Here is a 13,216-nt window from a genome sequence, read left to right on the forward strand (position 1 = left end):
CCCCTCCCATGGGCAAGAACATCTTCAAAAAGTATGCACATGTCATTTATGCATTGGAGTAAGCACAAACATAAATGCAGAGTCACATGCATGGTATTTAAAACCTGCAGCCCAAACGAAAACAGTTCCATTCTTCTTAGGGCAATTCAGAAAAAGTGGTTTTAAATATGCATAATTATGCTTAATCCTATGTGAATGTTTACTCTGATAAAATTCAAGAAAACAATATTAAACAGCATAGTAACCTACTGTCACAATAGATGTAAAAAACATCTCAAGAAGAAAGAAAATTAATGCAAACACTTTGGCACTGGCCTTTTAGAATGGGCCTTTAAATTTGAGGATGGTGGATATCCAAGGAGGAGAACAGAAAGATGCAGAAATATAACTTCAGTGAAGCTTTTATATTGTGATTAAACCCACAAAATAATTGCTTTCAGTGAAACAGTCAACATCTTAATAGAAAATAAATTATGAAACTCTCACTTCCCATAACTAAATATCATTTTAATTAAGATTTCATCTATGATACATTGATTTAACTGCTCACTCACGTTACTCATTAAAATGATTACTAACAGTACAGTTTTAGCTGAACTTAAAAATTAAGCGAGAGAAGTAATCTCAAGACAATGGATGAAGAAAGAAGACTGCACCCCTCTTTGCATCCAGGGGAAGGGGGATTGTTATAGCATATAAGATGATATTCCTTTACATTTAGCATGTTACCCTTCCTCTCCACTTAAGCTATGATGAAACAAAAAACAAATTGAAGTGTAGACAGATCTATGGTAAGTAGGCTGAAGTGCTTAGGTACAGAAAGATAATTTCAAATCACAAACATTCCCTTGGCTTATTACTATTGTCATTGCCTTTCACTAGACCTTCAAATATTTTCAACATGAGCCAGAAAAAAGCAAATTTTGATCTTTCCTGTATTACTGGGCATAAATCCACAGTCCCTAACTCTTTTTCTCCCTAACAGCACAAGTTTATCTTTGCCTCTCCCTCACCTGTCAGACAATTTCCCAGAAAAGAGAGTCCAGGACCCTGGATTTCTCAGGAGTCTGGATTTTCCTCTGTGAAGTCACATCTTTGAAGGCAGTGGCCTTTCGTGGCGAATATGGTGACCAGCAAGGAGTACTTCCCGGTGTGAGGCATGAGTGTGCTGCAGACAAGGCAAAGAGTCTTACAAGGGACTGGGGCACCAAGGTGCACTCTAGTTCATTTAGGAAGTTAAGTCTAGCTTGGATTACCCCAATGCCATGGGAAGGAGGTGAACACCATTCAAACTCTTTTCCAGTCTGTGCTCTATTTCCCCTGTCAAGGAAGTGACACAGTTCAACCCAGTGTACCTCAGTGGCACAAATGTACAAAGAGTACATGGTATACATTGGCACTTCAGTTCAAATGAGGAACTTCAACTCAAAAGTGAGCCTTGGAGTACATGAAGATGATTGCAGCATCTTTCTGGATGTGCTTTCCAGGACAGTTGGAACATATTGTGCTCCAGCACTAATGGTCTTCAGTCTATGGAACTAGATCAGTACTAGTCTAAAGTAAATTCCCTCCAAACCACACTTACTGTGGGTGCTGGGTTCTCAGTACCAACCGATTGTCTCTGAAGACCTGCTTCCATTTCACCGCAGTATTTGTCAATGTAGCCAAAGCCACAGTGATTATTTAGAGAACTAGGACCTTGACATGAATTATGGCAAAATGGCCTGCCAATGTATGTGTTCCCATACTTTGAAATCATATAGCAAAGAAATCTTTTCCTTTTGCTGATTCCTTTTGTCTTCAGGTAGGATGAAAATTCCCTTCAAATGGCAAGAGTAAGAATCACTTCACAGGTTATAGGATACTCTCAGGAGAATACTATTTGATTATGTGTCTGGTCTTATCTTGTTAGAGGCTACCAGGGCAGCCGTTCTACTTGACTATTGTGAGCACTTACAGTTCCAGTCAGATCAGGAGGACAAAGACATGTGAAAAAGAAAAATAATGGGGCAGGCAAATGTGGTCTATACTTTTTCCAGTTTCAGAAAGATTCAGTTGATACTTGGCTCAGCCTTTGCTGAAAGTTGAAAGTGGCCTTTCAGTACACCGTGTCCTAACCAGTCCTCCTTAGAATATAAAAAGTTTTTTAATCTGCAAAGCACAAGAGATAAAAAGGTCTCATCATAAGACTGGTTTGTCTGAAAATTGAAAAATGTTTTCTCCAGAACGCCAATTTAAACTACTGGTAGCAGAATCCCATAGCAAATCTAAAGGAAAGGTGATATAATGCTGTCCAGAATATTAACACTCTCTCTCCAATATATTATGTTACTTGCTGAACTTCCATAATTGTTATTACTTGACCTCTAGACCTCTCAATTGTAACAAAAGCTTCAGATATTTAGAGATTGCTTTTTGGTATATTAGATTGTATTTTGCTGCCTTTTATAGAGGGCATATATTCTCTGAAGTTGCACTAAATTTGTCCCTTACTTTTGCATCTCCATCTTTCTTCTTAAGGTTCCTTTTCCATCTTCCAATTATTGGTTACTATACAGTACTTTAAGAAACAAATGTTTAATTCCCATATTGAATACATTACCATCATCAGTATCTCCTGTGCTTTCTAGAGAAATAAGCAGAGATCTGGCTGAGCTTCAAATTAGGTTAATTGTTATTGTATATTCACTACATAATCAAATAGAACTGTCCTGCAATATAGCTTGGTGTAAACCCAGCAGTCAGGTCGATAGATTTATTTGGAATGGTAGGAATACGTCAAAATACTTCATGTAAAACCAGCGTTGCTTCCAGGTTTAATTATTGAGAGAAAAAGGAAAAAAAACCTATCTTCCTAAGTAGTCTGCTATGACAGGTCCTCACTAGATTGTGCAAAGAATATGCTGTTAATTGCCAAAAATCATTTGTTGATGACATCAAACTTTTCAACATTTACCAACACTGAGATAGCATGGAGGTTAAAGAATACAGGCATATTCCACTGTGCCATAATGCAGAGGTCTGCCAACATTTTAAAGATGTACTTTGTGGTATGTTTTCAAAACTATTTCATTGCATCATCAATATGAAAGGGCTTTGATTTCTTTTTTTTAAACATAGAAGAGAAATAAAAAAGAATATTTTTCTCTCTCAAACAATACCAGAAAGTAGGACTAGAGGACCCTTAGTCTTAGATCTGTTGCTCCTAGACAAACTATTTTTTCTGTAGTTGTCTTTAATCACCAACTTGGATATTCTAACATTTGCATATGATGAAAATTCATCATTCTAGCATGAAAAAAAAATGTTGCTGTGTGGAGATAATTCTGGTGAATAACATAGAAATCAACTATTTTTGAAAGTGGAAGAATTATGGTTTATCATGTGCTCTCAGGAAGGCCATTACCAGTTATGATTATCAATATCAATTCACCCTTTTGATTGGAGACTGATGAAACAGCTGCTTTGGTTTGTATCATTGTTAATTATTATTCTTAAGAATGATCCTTCTATGTAGTAATTCAACCATTCTTTTGAAAGTATCTCCTAAAATAATACCACTGACAAGACTGGTGATACTCATGTTATCTTCTGCTTCAACTGTGTTGCAAACGATACTCTGTATGTCAGTCTTTGATTTCCCTAATAGCTGTTAAAAGCATTGCATGTTTTTGTGAAGCTTCACCTCAGTTTCCACACTGTATTAACCATGAAAAACAGATTCTTTATTTAGTCTTGAAAAAAATCATTATAATTTAATCTGATTTAATAAAATAAAATGTAATTTAATTTTCTAATCTATTTTGTTTCATATCTCATTTACTTGAAAATATTTCTACTAAACTACTAATCCTTGTATGCCATTTAATACTCATTAGCTCCTAGCAAAACACTGTCCACCCAGAGGCTCACCTTTCATTTTTAGGAAGTGTCTCAAAGGTTACTACATGTTAATAGCTGCCAGTCTCAGTGTGCCGCAGGCTTATGGCAGGTGTTGAGTAGAAGTTGCCATTCATGCAGAATTTTTCAGTGTCCCGTAGCTGAGGAATTTCCACCATCTATGTTCCACAGCTCTTTATCATAGCGTGTAGTTTTGGGCCCCATGGTATAAAAGAGACAAGCTATTAGAGAGCATCCAGAGGGCAACGAGGATGGTGGAGGGACTGGCTGCCAGCTTTTCCTGGCAAATGCTGTGGGAGACAGTATCAAAGGCTTTGTTGAAGTATAGGTCGACAACACCCACAGCCTTTTCCTCATCCACTGGGTGGATCACCTGGTCATAAAAAGAGATAAGGTTGGTCAAGCAGGACCTGCCTTTTCTAAACTCATGCTGGCTGAGCCTGATACCCTGGCTGTCACGTACATACCATGTGATCGCACTCAAGATGATCTGTTCCATAACCTTCCCTGGCACCATGATCAGACTGACAGACCTGTAGTTCCCTATATCCTTCCTTTGACCCTTGTAGATTGGCGTCACCCTGGCTAACCTCTAGTTATGTGGGACCTCTCTGGTTAGCCAGGACTGACAAAAAATGTTGGAGAGTGGCCTGGCAAGCTTTTCCACCAGTGCCCTCGGTACCCTCAGGTGAATCCCATCCAGCCCCATAGACTTGTGGGTGTCTGGGTGGCACACCAGGTCACTAACTACTTCCTCCTGGATTGCACGGGGTCTATTCTTCTCTTTTTCCCTGAGGGGGAAGGCATTAAGTAACGCAGTCTGTCCTCATCCTTGGTGAAAATGTTCCACCCTACATCCAATAGAGGATGGAGATTTTCCTTGGCCCTCCTTTTGTTGTTAATGTATTTATAAAAACACTTTTTATTATCTTTCACAGCAGTAGCCAGATTGAGTTCTAGCTGAGCTTTTGCCATTCTAATTTTCTCTCTACATGACCTAACAACATCCTTGTACTCTTCCTGAGTTACTTGCCCCCTCTTCTGAAGGTCATAAACTCTATTTCTTTTTTCCTGAATTCAAGTGAAAGCTCTCTGTTCAGCCAGGCCAGTTTTATTCCCCAGCAGCTTGTCTTTTGTCACATGGGAATGGCCTTCTCCTGTGCCTTTAAGATTTCCTTCTGAAAGTATGTTAAGCCTTCCTGGACCCGTTTGTTGTTAAGGACTGTTTCCAAAGGGACTCTCTGAATCAGTGTCCTCAACAGGCCAGTGACTGCCCTCTGGAAGTCCAAGGCAGAGGTTTTGTTGACCTGCTCCCTTACTTCACCAAGAATTGAGAAGTCTATCATTTTTTGGTCATTCTGCCCAAGACAGCCTCCGACCACCACATCTCCCACCAGCCCTTCTCTGTAAACAGCAGGTCTAGCAGGGTACCTCCCCTGGTAAGCTTGTTTACTAGCTGTGTCAGGAAGTTATCTTCCACACACTCCAGGAACCTCCTAGGCTGCCTCCTCTCCTCTATGTTGAGTTTCCAGAAGACATCCAGCAAGTCGAAGTCTCCCACAAGAACACAGGCTAGCCACCATGAAACATCAGCCAGCAGCTCATAGAATACTTCACCTGCCTCTTCATCCTACCTGGGTGGTTTATAATGGACTCCCACCAGGACACCTGCCTTGTTGGCTGTCTCCTGAGTCTTTCCCATAAACACTCAAGTCTGTCATCACCATAATTCTGCCCTAGACAACTAAGACATTCCCTAACATATAGGGTACCCCACTGCCTCGCCTTCCTTTCCTGTCCCTTCTGAAGAGGATGTTGCCATGCATTGCAGCACTCCACCATGTTTCCAGCATGGCAACTACCTCCTATATTTCCTGCTGCCAGTGGCTTCCAGCTCCTCCTGTTTGTTACCCATATTGTGTTCATTGGTGCAGACGCACTTCAGCTGCATGTTGATCAGATGTGTTCTCCTGTTCCTAAGCTTCTAGTCATAGATCAATATGCCCAATTAACTGTACCTATCACTTCTGAAGGTGAGTAGGCTTTTCCCACTTTCATCACATGCATGCCTGTGACTACTTTTCCTCTTCTCTGGAAGCAACTCAAAAAATCACCTTAATAGCTACAAGTACAACCATAGTAACAGAGAGTGTGTTAACCTCTGAATGTTTTTCACCATATCAGATAGACAAACTAAACCAAAATATTAAACCTTTTCTGTGACATCTTAGGTCTATGTGACGAAGTCGTTTCCAAGTTGGGTCAGAAGGCTTTCTGTCCTCACCATAAAGTGCCTGTTTAGTTCTTTGTTTTCACTGGGCTGGGTGCTTCTTCACCCATAGCAAGATATCTTTCCTCTTTCTTATCAGAAACAAGTATCTGTAGATAGACAGTAGATCACAGCCTCTCTACAGCAGAGATAGGTGTGCACAAGCTAAGTAGAGTAGTTATGTCTCCTTCTGCTGTTTCCAGTTTTAGTCCTTTATCCTTGGCTACAGAGGAATTTATAGCCCTCATCCCTCTAAAGAATTGTGACTTTCCAATAGCTTCTAGTCTTATTTTAAATTTCATGGAAGCCTGGAATCTTACATTGCATGTAGATTCTCCATCCTTATCCCCATATAGCTTTACCACCCAGGATAGCAGAAACACATCTGTTCTGTCAATTTTTGTCTTTTCTGAGAGAAAAAAAATTTGGGATAGTGTATTAGAGCATGTGAAATAGCTGGAGAAAGCATACAAGCTTTCAAGTACATGATGTCTTCACCAAGTCTGAAAAAACTGTGAAAAATTCCAAGCAAAGCAGAGATCAAGTGCAGTTGCTTTGGATTTACCATAGTTGTGTTTGTCAAATAGACAAGTTGAAAGCAAAGAGCACTTAGCACTTGTTCAACAAAAGAACTACAGGAGGTAGGAGATGAGGTAGATTGGTTTAATGATCCATTTGCAATGTGGTCCTAAATCAGAATTTTACATTTAAGTAGCTCACTGAGTATTTGGTTTCTTGACTAAGAACTGATGGTTGGTGCCTGAAAGTCTAAAGAAGGGTTGATGTTTTTGATCAGATTTCTCAAAGTACCAGGGAGTGTACCACATTTTCCGACACTACTTTTCCATCAAATACTATAAGTCTTAGTGCCTTTTAATGCCTTTAAATCTTTCAATAAATCTTTTTCAACTCCTTACCACATTTATTCAAATACTCTTTTCTAAAATCAGCTCAAGCTCTTCTATACTGAAGACCTTCCACTAATACAGCTGTTAGAAGTTTGTTTCCCAGTTCTCCCTCTTCTCTGTAACAAGTTTTACTCCTTCCCAGAATTTTTCCTTGTAACTGGCATGTTTTATTTTTAAAAGTCTTTCTTCTAATGGAATCAGTCCACAGTTTTCAGTAAGAAACTCCAAATAATTTTTCAAATATGTAATTGTCAAAATATCTGATCTTGAATGGGAAAGGACTTGATAATAGGCATATTGGATTGCCCTCATTCTGTGTTACTAACCTGCTTAAGGTGGTGTAAATACCTCTGAAAAACATAAATGGATTTTAAACAATTGTTAAGTTTATGACCAGAATTCAATCACTTTTATAATAGCAATAAGCTGAAATCAATGAGTTAGGAATAGCATCCCAGAACTACCTAGCAATGAATTTTGCATATGCAATGCACTCAAACAGAATTACTCCACGGTTAATCCTACACAGCTTTTGACAATGTGCAAAGTGCACTAAGGGTTTGAGTTCAACTGTTCAAATCTGCTCTTAGCTCTAAAAACTACTAACTCATACTGACATGTTAAAAACATTCTATAAACTTTTTAAAATAGCTACTCCATTTCTAGTGACCAAAATTCCTTCTCTGGTAAGCCACTTTCAATAACAGTGATACTGCCATAACTAATAGGTATTAACAGCGAGTTGTTACCAAAATATATCAGTATTCAAATAGACGTTCTTGTAGAGCATTCTTTTTTTTGTGGCATGAACCCTTGAATTACCCTTGAATGGGACTGTATGCTTGACTGGATTGTACTAATGTTAATTACTTTATTGTGAAAGAACAGTTCCAAGGCATTTGAAGGAAAACAGGGGTCTCCAAAAATTCAAGTACATGATTCAGAATTGGCTTTGAAAGAATGGACAAGAACAGGATGGCATCAGAAGCCTTAAGGCCATAGACCAGGGTAGTACTGGATACAGCAATGACAAAGACAGCAAAAGTCAAGTATCCAACACATGAAAAATACACTATATATACTAAAAGCCAGTGCTAATATGGAATTTGCAAACCATTGAAGAAAGAGTAAATAATTTTGTTAGTAAACACATAAAAATAACACCAAGTGAAACCAGAAATGAGAAGGAAGAAGTCCTACTGTAACCACCATTTTCCTGTCAGTGAAGCACCTGGGATCTTGGATCCATGGTACAACTCTGCTCCCCTATTATATTCTGCTTAAGGAACAGTAACACTATTTATCTACTGACCCAGAATAATAAAGATGAGTGTAAAAGAAACAGGGATAGATACTAGGAAATCTGTGTTCAATAACTGTATTATAAATGAAAAATTGCTGTGATTCGGTCATTTCAACTGTATGAGTTAGCATCCTTGTAACTAAATTAGTAATAGAACTTTGATTAAATTTCACCTTAATTGGACTAACAATAAAATCCTGAGTTTGTATAAGGTGTGTTTCTTTAGCCCACATGCACTGCACAGTGCATTTGCTTTGGCATCTTACCCTTGATTGTAATTTGGATGTACTGCTCTTTAAAGTTATCAGGCATCGTTTATTCTTTTGCCTCTTAACACATACAACTAATGTATTGATAGACAAATTAACAGGATAGCTTTTCTTTTAATGAAAAGCTGTGCATATATGAGGGCCTAGTGAGTAGGTGTGTTTCATCACCTTTGATGCTGCAGCAATCAAAACGAGAATAGTGGCAATTTGGTGAAAAGACTGCCATGGCTGCCCACAAGCCCCTGATGCTCTGGAAACAGGGGATAGCAGGGCTAAGAGCACACTCCTTCATAGCAAGGGAGGTCCACAAGCCTTCACAGCATTAGCTAGCTGCAGTCGCTGAGTGGTGCTTCCTAAATCACACGAGAAAGAAACCCTTTGTTATACAGAAAGAGGTTACCCGTACCTTCAGTTCACTCATGCAGACACCATTTGACCTCCTGTTCATCTCTGAAATGCCTGAATGTTCCACTTGCTGCAAATGCAGATGAACAGGTAATCTCATCTTGATGCAAGCCTGGCTGCAGTGTTTGTCTTGTCCACTCACAGTTCCTCTTCCTGTGCTCCTGTAAAACACCTGAGATCAAACTCTTCCCTTTACATAGAAAGTCCAACTTCCTCCTGTCTTCAGAAGGCTTATGTCTAAAATCACAACATTTCTGAAACATGAGGAAATCACACCAAATAAATTTTTTTGTATCTTTGATATTTATTTGTGTATAATTATAATTTTTCACTAGTAGAGGCATTTTGGGGAAAACAAGTGTTTATAAATTAGTGATAAGTGCTCGTGAAATGAGGTGCTGGAATTCTGGATAAAAATCATGGCCAGTCAGACCAAGACATGGTTACTAAAGAACAACAATCAATTTATGTACTACAGCACATTTTTTATAATGTATCTTTACATATTGCAGCCCCTTAAATCATAAACCCCTCAAAAGTCCTTTCCAGGTGTCTTTTTACCTCCTTGATATGTCTGATTTTTTCACCAAAGTTTTAAATAATCCACAGTCAAACATAAATCAATAATCTTTAAGGAGAATATCTTCAGGAAATCTTCCTTTAAAGGAGTAATACGGTAGCTTGTCATTAAATATAGCAAATTATTAATGTGTTTGCTTGTTCCTTTACCTATTCTGAATTGTCTAAACATAATTTTTAATTCTTTTTTCCCTGTATCTACTTTGTAGACATTCTTTCCACTTCAAAATACCTGTCTTAGTCATAAAGCATAAAAGAGCTATAAAAGCTGACTTTAAGTGGTGTCCTTAAATCCCTTAGGGACCATCCAGCATTCAGCAGATTAAAGTAGTAGTTTTTCAATGACATCTAAGTGTGAAAACTCAGTTTAAAAAGACCTGTTGGATACTATGGTAGACAAACAAGTCTTTTAAAAGACAGCTCTTGCAGAACACAAGTCACTACCTGGGTATTAATATATGTCTCAAGTCTTTCTTCGTATGTTAAATGGAAGTGTCTGGGATAAAAAAAGTCTGCTTATGCTACTTCATAATTTACACTACACAGTGCTGAACTTGGCTAATGCTTTGTCATCTCCCAACTGTACCTGTTGCTGTGTGAAGGCCTTTCTAATGGAAAATAAATCATTCCCCCTTAAAATTCATTGCAAAATTACCAGCTGAGCTTTAAACACAGCATCTGTAATATGCTGTGGTGACCGGATATTGTGCAGCAGCTCTAACATTTCAACAAAACTATTAACTGTTTACAGATAATGAGTTATAAATGTTCTTTTGCTATTAAACATAAAATGCTCATGCCGATGAAAACACAATTATAATCCAAGAAAGTGGTGTAGGTAAACTTACTAGTAATAAAAATCTGTAGGAAACCTGAGGAATTATATTCTGTGACACAATATCCCAATAACTACTCTTCCATGGCTGCAATGCAATCAGCAGTGCTTTGTCTGTGGGCAGGCTCCTAGAAGGCTTAAAGTGTTGGAGAGAAGAGCCTCATGGGTTAGCAAAAGCCTCATAAACTTCAGAATCAAACTTAAGAAGTGATACCTGAGGAAATGAGACTTTGAAGTTGACCTTTCTTTGTTATTATTTCTAGAGAAAGAAATGATGGGACTGTTTCACTCTTCCTGCTCAGGCAAAAAGAAGAAAAGAGATGGGTTCTTTGTGCATGCAAAGTAAGTGAGAAGAATTCTTGTGAGGCAAGTTAAAGGAAAAGCAAAATAAACTTATTTTTCATGCCATCGAGACTAACTGAAAGGGGAAGGGAAATGCTGAAGGAAAGGAAATTGTAAAAGTCTGAACTGTATTTTTTCAAGAGCTACAATGTAATCTGCTTTAAGAGAGCTGCTGAAGATCAGTCCAACATGCAAGAATATGCTCTCACTCAACATTTCAGTAATAATTTGAGACACCATGCAAGTTGGAAGGGGTAGAACATATCTTAAATAAACTTTACTTGAATATCCTTTATCAAAATATTGTGAATTTATTGAGCCAGGAAGCTCCTTTAGGGCTATTTAACACCTGTTAAAATTTCTAGTTGTCTCCCACATTATTCCAATACTTAAACAATCGCAGTTGCTTCTAAATTGAAAAATACAGCAAACTACATGCCAAAATACACTAGAAAAAGTGATTGCTTATATCTGAGACATGTAGAGGGAATTTTATTCTGAAAGGCACTTCGAAGGCACCTGACTATCTTACTGACACTACAAATTTACTTGATCATTTTTACTATAGAATACTAACATGGGATTTGCTGGGAATTAATAAGGGTTTGAATCATCTCTAGGCCCTTTCTGGGCAAGTTTTGGTTTCTGCATAAAAAAAGAATCTAATTATATGGATTCTCTATTTGATTTAACTACACGTTACCTTTTATGTCTTGGTAAGTTATCCCACTGTCTCCAGATAACTCCCTGTAATTCTCCCCCATGGTCTTTTGGAATAACTTTTGTTGCTGCTATTTCATCTTACTCGAGCAAAAGGATGGGACACACAGACCTGTATCCTGTCCTGTGCAGTCTTAAGAGAGTTTGCGAAGGAAAAAGAAGATATGGCAAACACCCTGGATGCTCAGGTACCACAGGAACAGTGGTGGTCCCCTGCCCGCCCTTGCTGCCCTGCAGGAGCAGGGGGCTTGCTGTGCTGCTTGCACCCACCTGCAGCTCCAAAAGCCCCTAATTTATCCCCTTCCTGAGCCAATGGCTAAGCCAGCCTAAGGGAACCAGGGAGAATTTCTCAGATGATTCAGAAAAGCTAAGGAAAGGATTATGGCTTTACATATATTATAAATGCTTACGCCTTCATACCTTCAAACTGTCTGCAAAGGGTATTATGTAGTTGAGGTTTGCCTGTTATTGACTTCTCTCCAGTGCATGCAGAAGTTTCTGTAAACAAAAATGTTTCTTCCTCAGAATTCTGTGCCTCAGAAATAAGAGGTACATTGAATCTAATCTCCTCAGGTTTGAGGAGAGATAGGAGACTCAGAAATGCTTGTTAGCTCTCACACTTTATAGAAAGAAATATGTTGTTATGTATTGAAGCTAAGGAAAAATTCATTTCTCTAAGCTAAGAAGGAATTCACCAGAACAAAACATAACAGGAAAGCAACCAAAATCAAAATCAAATAAAAAACAACTCCCAAAACCTTAAACAAACAAACAAACAAACCCCCAACTCTTAAACAAATGGAATTTAAACAAATCAATTTTGAAAAAGCTTGAAACTGTAAAAAATTGGAAAAGATCTGGAAAAGCCAGACACTAAGGAAAAATTTTTTTCAACTAATCTATGGAAAAATTCACTAGGATGAAATGTGTTAGGACAAAACCTAAAGCAAACAAAAAGATCTTAACCAAATGGAATTTAAACAAACTGGTTTTAGTAAAAGCTATTTCTCAATTGATCAGCAAGTTTTCTTTGAGAAAGTTCAAGTTCAATAGTTCTCTGTTCATCTGACTTTCTGCTATGAGAAAAAAAGCACAAAACTGAAATATTTTTCTTTTGATCCAACCCTCCTTGCCTTGTACATGCATTACAAAGAGCTGAAACACAATAACAACTGCCTTTATCCTGAACAAGTCACCTTGAGAGGTACAATCTAACCCTGAATTTATTTATGGTGACTATGAAACATGACTATGAAAGGGAAATATAGTACTGAAGAATGAATATGAAATACATTTTAGTTGAAGTAGTTCATTATTACATAACCTCTCCTTTGTTATGTAGCCTCTTGAAACCTGATAGAAGACTACAAGAACAAAAGGGAGGCACTTTAAGTAGAGGAAGATTTTCTAAAAGTCAACTGCAAGAAGAGCTCCCTGTCAAGTATGAAGTCTAATCCACTACAGCCACCTCTTCAAAAATCTCTGTGGCATGGCTTTCAAATAAAAAGTACATCTAAGTATTAATCTTCTGGGGAAGAAAAAGGTATAGAAGAGCAACTCGCAAAACAGAGACATGTTTTTTCATTAATTTTAAAGAATCTGCACTTCTCCTTCTTCATGCAGCCCTGTGTCAGACCGAAACATGCCCAGGTGAGAGCTAGACCTCTGCAGCATCAGCTGCACGGA

At 38.1% G+C, this 13,216-nt stretch overlaps 1 long non-coding RNA gene across 1 annotated transcript; it reads left to right on the plus strand.

Moving 5' to 3' along the window:
* Window positions 1-1,125: 1,125 nt before the first annotated feature.
* LOC127472237 (uncharacterized) lies at window positions 1,126-12,951 on the plus strand. Its single transcript, XR_007904930.1, has 3 exons — window positions 1,126-1,212; window positions 10,732-10,810; window positions 12,873-12,951. It is a non-coding gene; the product is annotated as an uncharacterized LOC127472237 (long non-coding RNA).
* Window positions 12,952-13,216: the final 265 nt, after the last annotated feature.

The sequence above is a fragment of the Manacus candei genome, unplaced genomic scaffold, assembly GCF_025592945.1.
Source record: "Manacus candei isolate 608988 ecotype Guabito, Panama unplaced genomic scaffold, ASM2559294v1 h1tg000028l, whole genome shotgun sequence".
Taxonomy (NCBI): Eukaryota; Metazoa; Chordata; class Aves; order Passeriformes; family Pipridae; genus Manacus; species Manacus candei.